Source organism: Carcharhinus amblyrhynchos, chromosome 2, assembly GCF_965287045.1.
Source record: "Carcharhinus amblyrhynchos chromosome 2, sCarAmb.v2.hapA, whole genome shotgun sequence".
NCBI lineage: Eukaryota > Metazoa > Chordata > Chondrichthyes > Carcharhiniformes > Carcharhinidae > Carcharhinus > Carcharhinus amblyrhynchos.
This window is the reverse complement of record NC_137325.1, coordinates 11244537-11257915: the sequence shown is the minus strand read 5'-3', so window position 1 is coordinate 11257915 and position 13379 is coordinate 11244537. Positions and strand designations below refer to the sequence as shown.

Genomic DNA, 13379 nt, shown 5'->3' with positions numbered 1-13379 from the left:
TCTAAGGAATGAAGTGGAGCACCTGCGATGGTAAGGGTAATGATGTGGAGATGCCGGCGTTGGACTGGGGTAAACTCAGTAAGAAGTCTGACAACACCAGGTTTAAGTCCAACTGATTTATTTGATTGTAAACTCACAAGCTTGTGATTTTACTATCAAATAAATCGGTTGGACTTAAACCTGGTGTTGTCAGACTTCTTACATGGTAAGGGTAAGCCATAATATAATTAGATTCTGTATGAACATAGAAAAGGAAAGGGAACAATTAACATTAAAAGTGCTTGAACTGGGTAAAAAAGACAATGAATTACAAAGTGAACTAGCCTTCAAAAATTGGATAGAAAAGTTGACAGTGAACAAAGAATGGGGACCTTTCAAACAAGAGGTGATCAGAAGACAAACATGACACATTCTCTTGTGAAATAAAGCGGGTGTAGGAAAAGCTGAAACTTTTTGGATGAATGGGTGCCAAAATGAAACTGAAGAGGGAAGTGATAGATTTACTGCTTATTTGACAAAATCAACTGAGTTATAGAGAATAAATCAGGGAAGGAAAATGGCTAGAAGTGCGTAGAAATGACATTCAGAAAGCTGAGAGGGAAATTATAAAGGATTTTGTAGGTATGCAAACATTATTTTTGAGGGAAGGTGAGATTGATTAGGAATGAAAAGAAGAATTAAAGATACTTCTGACAAATGTAATATAGTAGTTGAGAGAACATGCCTAAAATTAAGGCACAAAGTATTAAAATGAATGCTAGCAAATGGAAAACAAAGTATTGCTTCAAGGACAGATGAGGAAAGGTTGAGGACTCTGGGTCTATACTCGTTGGAGTTTAGAAGGATGAAGGGGGGAATCTTATTGAAGCTTACAGGATACTGCGAGGCCCGGATAAAGTGGACGTGGAGAGAATGTTTCCACTAGTAGGAAAAATTAGAACTAGAGGTCACAACCTCAGATTAAAGGGGCAATCCTTTAAAACAGAAGTGAGGAGGAATTTCTTCAGCCATAGAGCAGTGAATCTGTGGAACTCTTTGCCACAGAAGGCTGTGGAGGCCAGGTCGTTGAATGGCTTTAAGACTGAGATAGATGGGCTTTTGATTAATAAGGGGATCAGGGTTATGGCGAAAAAGGCAGGAGCACAGGGATGAGATAAATATCAGTCATGATTGAATGGCGGAGCAGACTCGATGGGCCGAGTGGCCTAATTCTGCTCCTGTGTCTTGTGCATACAATGAAATCCCACCCCAGTCCCACCCAATCACTGTTTGGACCATTGTAGTAAGCGTGTAGACACAGTATCAGAATTTATAAACAATAAAGAAGTAGTGAGCATAATCAATTGAAAATACCACTGAAAGCAATTTCAGGAGTTGTTATATATTTTATTGCATTAAGAGCTGATCACTTGATTTGATAGTGATGTCATGGGGTGTTTCACAGACTTCTGCTTAGTATCATTTTGTACTCTGTATTGGCAACAGCTCCTTCAATGAATCTGTTGATGGTAGTTTGAATCTATGTGTGCAAAACCACATTTTATTTTTTGTGAAACCCACATCCCAACATAGTTAGGACATTCCAAAAAGAAAATTGGAGTTGGGATTTTATTTTGTCGAGCACGAAAAGATCCTAAGGAGGAAGGAAAATCATGAATCTTCACCTTCGAATATTAGACCAGACAATTTAGTACACATTTCTCAAGTAAGAAACTACAGAAATAATCCCTAAAAGTATAGTCTTAGAAGGCTGGGGAAAATCAACAACGGGATTAAAAATTGGAGTGCCAGGAATGCCAAACTGGAATAAAAAGGAAAGAAAATCATGTTTCTTACCAGAAAAAAGGTCTCCTCAAAGCTACCAGGTCTGCTTGTGCTGGCAAAGTGGGAGACTCACGACATAACAGAAAACGGGTGGAAGATCTCTGGGTTTAAAAAAGGTTGTTTTTTTCTCCCATCAGAGAAATGTGATTGCAGGTAGTATATCCTGGCAGCATATTTAAAAAGAAGGGATGCTCAGCTGTGTGGCTGGTTAGTTAGAAAGAAAATAAACGCATGACGTCAATGGCCTGTGTAGTTAAAAAGGGGAGAGATTGAGAAAGCAGAAAGAAAAATCTGCTGAGCAGTCTCGATTTGCTAGTAGCTGCAAGAGAAGTGGTGAATCAGTTGGTATCCTTGGGTGTTTTCAAGGAAGAAAATGAATCATGAAGTTCCTATGCAGAGTGTTTTCAGTACTTTGCACAAGTGAATAAAATTGCAGGTGAGTTGCTTGCTCCAGTGTTATTTTAAATGAATTCTATGATTCTTCAATCTATTCTAAGGTAAATATATATCCAATATCAGCAGATAATTAATTATAATAGAAGTAAAACCTTCAACTTACTCTTCCTCTCGGCTCAAAGCCAGGAACCAAAACCTGCGATGACTTGACAAAGATCCTTGAAGAGCATTACTCTCCTAAGCCAGTGATCATTGTGGAACGGCTCACCATTCCTCCCACCTGAGAAATCAAGTGTAAGGCTAAAACGCTGCTCAGTTTGTGGAACCTTAAAAAGGCTGGCATAATATTGTGAGTTTAGACGTCTTAGAAGGCAGCCTTTGAGATCATCTAGTTTATTGACACCTAAGTGAGGCTATCCAAAGAAAATTGCTTACTGAACATAATTCAACTTTAAGGACAACAGTAGAAATCGGTGTCAATGGAACTGGCTGCTAAGAGGTTTTGCAATTTTCTGTAAGAGTGAAGGTCGACAAGTTGGAAACTGCCCATAAGAAATCAAAACAGCTACAAGAATATCAGAAATGTGCCTAAAGGGCCATTTAGCAAGTGAATGCTGGAGCAAGGATAATAAATGCAAGAATTGTGGCAAAATAGGTGACATTGAAAATCCCCTAGTCGCCATACTCCGGCGCCTGTTCAGATACACTGAGGGAGAATTCAGCGTGGACAATGCATCTAATCAGCATGTCTTTCAGATTGTGGGAAGGAACCGGAGCACCCAGAGGAAACCCATGCAGACACAGGGAGAATGTGCAGACTCTGCACAGATAGTAACCCAAAGCTGGGAATCAAACCCAGATCCCTGGCGCTGACAGGCAGCAGTGCTAACCACTGTGCCACCATGCTGTCCCAGAAGAATATTCAGAAGAAGAATCTGGGTACCTTCAAGAAGAAAAAATTGCATTCTACAAAAATAATTCACAGCATGGAAGAAAAGAATTACAACTGTGCCGAAAAAGATGTCCAGAAATATGATGAAAAGCTCCAATTGAACGTCTTATCCATACAGTATAAGAACATAAGAAATACGAGCAGGAGTAGGCCATCTAGCCCCTCGAGCCTGCCCCGCCATTCAACAAGATCATGGCTGATCTGAAGTGGCTCAGTTCCACTTTCCCGCTTTCTCCCCATAACCCTTAATCCCCTTGCCTACCAAAAACCTATCTACCCGAGTCTTAAATATATTTAGCGAGGTAGCCTCCACCATTTCAACGGGCAGAGAATTCCAGAGATTCACCACCCTTTGAGTGAAGAAGTTCCTCCTCAACTCCGTTCTAAACTGCTTCCCCCTGATCTTGAGGCTGTGTCCTCTAGTCCTGCTTTCCTTTCTGAGCGGGAAGAACCTCTCCACCTCTACTCTATCCATCCCTTTCATCATCTTATACGTCTCAATGAGATCTCCCCTCATCCTTCTAAACTCCAACGAGTACAAGCCCAGTCTATTCAGCCTCTCTTCATAGTTCAACCCCCTCAACTCCGGTATCAGCCTAGTGAACCTCCTCTGCACTCCCTCCAAGGCCAAAATATCCTTGCGCAGGTGTGGTGAACAAAACTGCACACAGTACTCCAGCTGCGGCCTCACCAGTGCCCTGTACAGTTGCAGCAAGACCTCCCTACTTTTATATTCAATCCCCCTCGCTATGAAGGCCAGCATCCCATTTGCCTTCCTGACCACCTGCTGCACCTGTAGGCTGGGTTTTTGCGACTCATGCACAAGGACCCCCAGGTCCCTCTGCACTGTAGCATGCTGCAGCTTTTCGCCCTGTAAGTAGTAGTCCTTCCTACCAAAGTGGATAACCTCACACTGGCCAAGATTGTATTCCATCTGCCAGGTCCTCGCCCACTCGCTCAGCCTATCTAGATCCCTCTGCAGACTTTTCACACCCTCCGCACAATTTGCCGTTCCACTTATCTTTGTGTCAGGAGTATGAATCTCACAGATTCTGAGTGATTCTGAAGTGGATAACCTATTAGGATGGAGATTGATATTGGTGTTGCTGTATCTTTAATTTCGTACGTATCTTTTATATCATGCATATCTACCTACATTTCATACAGCTGGACCAAAGGGGTAGCAATATCCTGAGGGGTAAATTTGCTAATGTTCTTTGGGAGGGTTTAAACTAATTCAGCAAGGGGATGGGAACCTGGATTGTTGCTCCAGTGTACAGGATGATGTGAGTAGTGAGATCATGAATAAGGTTTCAAGGTCGCAGGATTGTATCAGCAGGCATGAAGATGGTTTGAAGTGTGTCTACTCAATGCCAGGAGCATCCAGAATAAGGTGGGTGAACTTGCAGTGTGGGTTGGTACCTGGGACTTCGATGTTATGGCCATTTCAGAGACATGGATTGAGCAGGGACAGGAATGGTTGTTGCAGATTCCAGGATTTAGATGCTTCAGTAAGATCAGGGAAGGTGGTAAAAGAGGGGGAGGTGTGGCATTGTTAGCCAAGGATGGTATTATGGTGGCAGAAAGGACGTTTGATGAGGACTCATCTACTGAGGTAGTATGGGCTGAGGTTAGAAACAGGAAAGGAGAGATCACCCTGTTGAGAGTTTTCTATAAGTCTCCGAAAAGTTCCAGAGATGTAGAGGAAAGGATCGCAAAGGTGATTCTGGATATGAGCGAAAGTAACAGGGTAGTTGTTATGGGGGACTTTACAAATATTGACTGGAAACGCTATAGTTCGAGTACTTTACACGCGTCAAGTTTTGTCCAATGTGTGCAGGATGGTTTCCTGACACAGTATGTAGCTTGACCAACAAGAGGTGAGGCCACGTTGGATTTGGTACTGGCTAATGAAGCAGGCCAGGTGTTAGATTTGGAGGTAGGTGAGCATTTTGGTGATAGTGACCACAATTAGGTTATGTTCACTTTAGCAATGGAAAGGGATAGGTATATACTGCAGGGCAAGAGTTATAGCTGTGGAAAAGGAATTTATGATGTCATTAGGTGAGATTTAGGATGCATAGGATGGGGAAGAAATCTGCAGGGGATGGGCACAATTGAAATGTGGAGCTTGTTCAAGGAACAATTACTGTGCCTCCTTCAGAAGTATGTACCTGTCAGACAGGGAGGAAATGGTTGAGCAAGGGAACCGTGGTTTACTAAAGAAGTTGAATCCCTTGTGAAGAGGAAGAAGGAGACTTATGTAAAGATGAGACGTGATACAAGTTAACCAGAAACAACCTAAAGAGAGAGCTAAGAAGAGCCAGGAGGGGACATGAGAAGCCTTTGGCAGGTAGGATTAAGGAAAACCCTAAAGCTTTCTATAGGTATGTCAGAAATAAAAGAATGACTAGGGTAAGATTAGGGCCAGTCAAGGACAGTAGTGGGAAGTTATGCATGGAGCGCCAAGAGATAGGAGAGACACTAAATGAATATTTTTTGTTCGTATTCACACAGGAAAAAGACAATGTAATCGAAGAGAATACTGAGACACAGGCTATTGGACTAGGTGGAATTGAGGTTCATAAGGAAGAGGTGTTAGCAATTCTGGAAAGTGTGGCCGGATGGGATTTATCCTAGGATTCTCTGGGAAGCTAGGGAGGAGATTGCAGAACTTTTGGCTTTGATCTTCATGTCTTCATTGTCTACAAGAATAGTGCCAGAAGACTGGAGGATAGCAAATGTTGCCCTCTCCTTCAAGAAGGGAAGTAGAGACAACCCTGGTAATTATGGACCAGTAAGCCTTACTTCTGTTGTGGGCAAAGTTTTGGAAAGAATTATAAGAAATAGGATTTATAATCATTTAGAAAGGAACAATTTGATTAGGGATAGTCAGTACAGTTTTGTGAAGGGTAGGTCGTGCCTCACGAACCTTATTGAGTTCTTTGAGAAGGTGACCAAAGAGGTGGTTGAGGGTAAAGCAGTTGATGTGGTGTATATGGATTTCAGTAAAGCGTTTGATAAGGTTCCCCACGATAGGCTATTGCAGAAAACATAGAGGCATGGGATTGAGGGTGATTTTGCGGTTTGGATCAGAAATTGGTTAGCTGAAAGAAGACAGAGGGTGGTGGTTGATGGGAAATGTTCATCCTGGAGTTCAGTTACTAGTGGTGTACCGCAAGGATCTATTTTGGGGCCACTGCTTTTTGTCATTTTTATAAATGACCTGGATGAGAGCATAGAAGGATGGGCTAGTAAATTTGTGGATGACAGTAAATTCGGTGGAGTTGTGGACAGTGTGGAAGGATGTTGCAGATTACAGGGACATAGGTAAGCTGCAGAGCTGGGTTCAGAGGTGGCAAATGGAGTTTAATGCGGAAAAGTGTGAGGTGATTCACTTTGGAAGAAGTAACAGGAATACAGAGTACTGGGCTAATGGTAAGATACTTGGTAGTGTAGATGAGCAGAGAGACCTTGGTGTGCATGTGCATAGATCCCTGAAAGTTGGCACCCAGGTTGATAGGGTTGTTAAGAAGGCATAAGGTGTGTTAGCTTTTATCGGTGGAGGGGTTGAGTTTCGGAGCCATGATGTAATGTTGCAGCTGTATAAAACTCTGTTGCGGCCGCACTTGGAGTTTTGCATACAGTTCTGGTCGCCGCATTAAAGGAAGGATGTGGAAGCATTGGAAAGGGTGCAGAGGAGATTTACCAGGGTGTTGCCTGGTATGGTGGAAAAGTCTTATGAGGAAAGGCTGAATGATTTGAGGCTGTTTTCGTTAGTGAGAAGAAGGTTAAGAGGTGACTTAATAGAGGCATACAAGATGATCAGAGGATTAGATAGTGTGGACAGTATGAACCTTTTTCCTTGGATGGTGATGGCTAGTACAAGGGGACATAGCTTTTAACTAAGGGGTGGTAGATATAGGACAGATGTCAGGTAGGTTTTTTACTCAGAGGATAGTAAGGGTGTGGAATGCCCTTCCTGCAATAGTAGTGGACTCATCAACATTAAGGGCATTTAAAGGGTCATTGGATAAGCACATGGATGATATTGGAATAGTATAGGTTAGATGGGCTTTAGATTGGTTTCACAGGTCAGCGCAACATCGAGGGTCAAAGGGCCTGTACTGCGCTGTAATGTTCTATGTTCTATCAACAAAAGCTGAAACATCATCCTTCAAAACCAGCTGATCTGATTTTAAGGACATAGTTGGAAGAGATTCTGCTGTTAGAAGGTTACGTCATGGGACAAACAGCGGAGTACCCTCTCCATGTGGTCCGTGGTAATTTTCCAGCTCAATTTAGGGAATCATGGTTGGAGAAGATAAAGCTTAACTGGAGTGCTGTCAATAGATTAGCTGATGCCAAAACAGCTTCATCTGGATAAATACAAGGGTATTTTCAAAGAGACACTTCACTCAATGAAGAGAGTTCAAGTATAACTCAAGATAAAGACAACCAAAAAGTTTCAAAGCAAGTGCGGTGGCACATGCAATTCATCCTAAGTTCAAAGAAGAATTAGTATAACTTCTTAATACTGGTGTGTTAGAGCCAATTACAACGAGTGACTGGGCTACTCCCTTCGTACCTGTCATGAAACTGGATGAATTAGTTTATATTTGTGGTGTTCTTTTGGAGCGTCGGTAGACACTCAATGGGCCAAATGGCGTCCTCCTGCACTGTAAAGATTCTATGATCTTTTACAAGCAAATTTACAAATGAATGTAGCTGCTAAATCTCAACCATTGCTTATCATGGTTACTCACAAAGATCTTTTTCATTACAAAAGATTGCCTTTTGAAATGACATCTGCACAAGCCCTATTGCAAAGATTGATGGATCAGGTTTCAAGTGACCTTGCTGGTATATCATGTTATCTGGGTGATATTCTAAATACAGGGCCCAATGAACAAAAGCACTGGAATAATTTAGAAGCAACACTGGAACATTTTCAAGTACGTGATCTACCTGTCAAGAGAGAAAAATGTGACTTTTTCTAGACGTCAGTCCAGTATTTTGGTTGCATTCTTGATGCTAAAGGCCTACACAAAACACTTGAAAAATTAGAAGCTATTTTAAAAGTACCACGTCCAACAAATGTGATGCATTTGAGGCACTTTCTAGGAAGAGTAATTGATTATGGCAAAAGATGTTCCTGACTTGTGTGAAACAGTCATGGGACTGGACAGCAGAATGTGAGAAAGCATCCAATGATGTCAAAGATGCTTTGCAGGAATCTAAAGTGTTGGTTCATTTTAATCTGAAGCTACCATTATTGCTTGCTTGCGACACTTCAGTCGGAGCAGTAGTTTCACACATTATGCCTTCGCGAGAAGAACGATCAATGGGTTTTGCTTCGTGTACTCTGCTCATGCTAAATCTCATTATGCTCAGCTAGCAAAAGCAGGAAAAAAAACTTTTTGGCATACAAATGTGTTATTATTTGTATGGTCATCATTTCACATTTTGACGTACCATCTATCCTTACCTACTATTTTTGGGCAGTATAAAGGCATACCGTTGTTAGCTGCTAGTCAATAGCAAAAATGGCTACTGATCTAATCTGCACTCTTATGATGTGAAGTGTCAGCAATCATACTGCCATGCTGCTGCATTATCATTTTACCTTTTTCTATTGAGCAGATGCGACTAACTAGTTTTACTAATATTCTCAATTTTTTGTGAATAAATCATTTGCCTGTGAAAGCTTCTCAAGTTCAGAGACATACCAGAAATGATTCTGTGATGGAAATGGTATTGAAAGGAACGATAGCTGAATCGCATTGTGTACATTCTGATTTGATACATTTCTGTCAAGGTAGCTTGAGTTGCCTGTTCAATATTCAGTGTCTATTGCAGGAAATCCAAGTGACTATTCCTCCTAGTCTGTGTGGAAGAGTCCTTGAACAACTACATAAAGGACACCCTGGCTTAATCTGGATGAAGGCATTTGCATGTAGTTATATTTGGTGCCAGGTCTGGATACTCAGATTGAAGAAAAAGTGGGACAGTGTCAATCCGGTGTATGAATAAGAAATACACTACCCTTGTCTCCTTGTGCACCCTTGGGAATTGCCTAAGAGCAATGATTGCGTGGAGCTTTTGCCGGTCTGTTTGAAGGTTGATACATGTTCAAAGTGGCCAGACGTTGTTATCATCTGATCTACTACACCTGAACAAACTAATGAAAAACTTGTAAAAACCTTTGACGATTTGGTAAACTGGAACTGATTGTTCCCGGTAATGTTTCACAGCTTACTTCACAAGATTTTGAGGATTACCTCAAAGTAAATGATATTCATCATATTATATCTGCACCTTATCATCCATCAACCAGCGGATTAGCTGAAATGTTTGTACAATCCTTGACCCATTCTTTAAAAGCTTCAAAAGAGTAAGAACATAAGAAATAAGAGCAGGAGTAGGCCATCTAGCCCTTTGAGCCTGCCCCGCCATTCAATAAGATCATGGCTGATCTGTCGTGGCTCAGTTCGACATTCCCGCCCTCTCCCCATAACCCTTAATCATCAGGTCATGTGAATAGCTTTTTGGCATTTTATAGAAATATTGCTTATGAGACTACCAAAAGTTCATCTGCATTACTACTTTAAAGAGAAAATTGAGAGCTATGTTTGATTTGTTATTTTCTTAAGAGACTTCAGAGATAATAGAATGTCAACAGCAATCTCAAGTTGCTTGACGAAAAGTGAATGCAGACAATACTCATTTCATTAAGGAGGTTGGATATCAGTGTATAATTGTGCCACAATTGAGAAATGGATGCCAATAATAGATTTAAGAAAAAAAAGGCCCAATTTCTTAATGGTTCCCAATTGAAGATGAACTACTTTGATGCCATGCTGACCAGTTGTTGTCTTCTAGAATTGATTTCTCAGAATTGTCTCCTGAAGTATCAAGTTCTTTAGTCCCTCATGTTGTGAATACTACTATGGGAGATTTAGTTGAATTTGAGTTATAAGAGTCATAGAGATTTACAGCATGGAAATGGACCATTTGGCCCAACTTCTCCATGTTGCCTTTTTTTTTAATGACTAAGCTAGTCCCAATTGCCCGCGTTTGTCTCACATCCTTCAATAGCCATCTTACTCATGTAATTGTCTAAAAGCTTTTTAAAAGACAAAATTATACCCGCCTCTACTACTACCTCTGGCAGCTTGTTCCAGACATTCACCATCCTCTTTGTGAGAAAAATTCCCCTCTGGACCTTTCTGTATCTCTCTCTTCTCACAAATCTATGCCCTCTAGTTTTAGACTACCCTAATTTTGGGGAAATATGTTATCTAGCTGGTCTGTGCCCCTCATTATTTTATGGACCTCTATAAGATCACTCCTCAGCCTCCTATGCTCCAGAGAAAAAACTCTCAGTCTATCCAGCCTCTCCTTGTAACTCAAACCATCAAGTCCTGGTAGCATCCTAGTAAATCTTTCCTGCGTTCTTTCTAGTTTAATAATATCCTTTCTATAATAGGCTGTGACTAGAACTGTACACAGTATTCCAAGTGTGGCCTTACCAATGTCTTGTACAATTCCAACAAAACATCCCAACTCCCTGTATTCAATGTTCTGACCAATGAAATCAAGGATGGCAAATGCCTTCATCACCACTCTGTCCACCTGTGACTTCACTTTCAATGAGCTATAAACATGTACCCCTAGATCTCTTTGTTCTATAACTCTTCCCAACGCTCTACCATTAACTGAAAAAGTCCTGCCCTGGTTCGATTTACCAAAATGCATCACCTCGCATTTATCTAAATTAAACTCCATGGCCCAATTGATTAAGATCCCGTTGCAATCCTAGATAACATTCTTCAATGTCCACTATGCTACCAATCTTGGTGTCAGCTGCAAAGTTGCTAACCATGCCTCTTAAATTCTCATCCAAATCATTAATATAAATGACAAATAACAGTGGACCCAACACTGATCCCTGAAGCACACCACTGGTCACAGATGTCCATTTTGAAAAACAACTCTCTACAACTACTGTCATCTATTCTGTCATCAAGCAAATTTTGTATTCATTTGGCTACTTCACCCTGGATCCCGTGAGATTTAATCTTGTGCAACAACCTACCATGCAGTACCTTGTCAAAGGCCTTGCTAAAGTTCATGTAGACAACACCAACTGCACTGCCCTTGTCTACCTTCTTGGTTATCCCTTCAAAAACTCAATCAAATTTGTGAGAATGACTTTCCACTCACAAAGCCATGCTGACTGCCCCTTGTCAGTCCTTGTCTCCCTATATATCTGTAGATCCTGTCTCTCAGAACACCTTCTAACAACTTACCCACTACACATGAGGCTCACCGACTTGTACTTCCCAGGCTTTTCCCTGCAGCCCTTTTAAACAAAGGCACAACAATTGCCACCCTCCAATCTTCACGTGTGGCTGTCGATTCAAATATCTCTGTTAGGAGACCCGCAATTTCCTCCCTAGCCTCCCACAATGTCCTGGGATACACTTCTTCAGGTCCTGGGGTTTTATCTACCTTGAGGCACTTCAAAACTGCCAGCATCTCCTTCTTTGTTATATATATATATATATATACTCCTCATGACATCACTGTTTATTTCCCCAAATTCCCTAACAGCCATGCCTTTTTCAACAGTAAATACTGATGAGAAATATTCATTTAGGATCTTATCCACCTCTTGTGGATCTGCACGTACATGACCATGTTGATCCTTAAGAGGCCCTATTCTCTCCCTAGTTACTGTTTTGCCCTTTATGTATTTGTTGAATCTCTTTGGATTCTCCCGTGCCTTACCTGCCAAAGCAATCTCATGTCATCTTTTCGCCCCCCTGATTTCTCTCTTCACTCTACTTCTATACCCTCTATACCTTTCAAGGGATCCACTTGATCCCAGCTGCCTAGGCATCTCATATGCCTCCTTCTTCTTTTCGACCATGCCTCAATATCCCGAGTCATCCAGGATTCCCTACTTCTACCAGTCTTGTCCTTCACTCTAAGAGGAATGTACTTACCCTGAAGCCTGGTTAACACACTTTTGAAAGTCTCCCACTTACCAGATGTCTCTTTTGATTGCCAACAGGCTCCCTCAATTAACTTTTGAAAGTTCCTGCCTGACACCATCAAAATTGGCCTTGCCCCAATTTAGAATTTTAATATTTGGGCCAGACCTATCTTTTTTCATGACTATCTTAAAACTAATGGAATTATAGTCACTGGTCCCAAAATGATCCCTCACTAACACTTCTGTCACCTGCCCTTCCTTGTTTCCCAAGAGGAGGTCAAGTTTTGCCCCGTCTCTAGTCGGACCATCCACAGACTGAATGAGAAATTCCTCTTGAATACACTCAACAAATTTCTCTCTATCCAAGCCTCTAATACTATGGCTGTCCCAGTCAATGTTGAGGAAGTTAAAATCCTCTACTATTGCCATCCTATTTTTCTTGGAACTAATCTCCTTACATATTGAATGGCCTGAAGATTACGTCTTTGCTATTATACCATGTGAGAATGATGCAGAATTAGTTCCTGGAGAAGGAATGTCTACTGATGTTCCAAATCATTCTTCTAGGGTCAAGTATAGCAAATTCCAGAACAGAAATAGACGTCCTCCTGATCGAGTTTCTTATTGACTGTGCATGATGATTAATGGTGCACGGTACTGTATCTAAAGTATTATTGATCCTATATATAACATTGTAGCAATTGTGGTCATAACCACAGAAGGGAGAGAGATATTACATATTTGTGATTGCATGATTGATTTAAGAGCTGATCACGTGATTTGATGATGATGCCATTAGGGTGCTTCACAGGTTTCTACTTAGTTTAATTTTGTACAGGCAGCAGCTCCTTCAATAAATCTGTTGTTGTCAGTTCAAATCTATGTGTGCAAGCCACATTTTCTTTGTAAAACCCACAACTCCTAAGGCAGTTAGGACATTACAGGAGTACACACATTAATAGGTTAGCCACATCGATGTTAAGAATTTTAATACAGGGAAATGTGAGCTGGTGCATTATGAAAGGAAGAACAAATAGAGGACCACCTGTGGAATAGTACCATCTTTTGTTTTAAGAAGAAGTGGAGAATGTAATGGTTCAGAAAGACATTTAAAAATGGGAAGTTAATAAAGTGCTATAAAGGGAAAATGTGTCCTAGCCTTCATAAATGGGGATTTGAAGGAAGTAAAGGAGTGCAGAAACAAAC

General features: G+C 41.1%; 1 protein-coding gene and 1 pseudogene across 4 annotated transcripts in view; one reads left to right on the top strand and one right to left on the bottom strand.

The window, feature by feature from the left end:
• The window catches only part of fars2 (phenylalanyl-tRNA synthetase 2, mitochondrial), a 452664-nt gene that overhangs the window by 14873 nt on the left and 424412 nt on the right, over positions 1-13379 (top strand). The window lies entirely within an intron of this gene.
• On the bottom strand, positions 1623-1744 carry LOC145362048 (small nucleolar RNA U3; annotated as a pseudogene).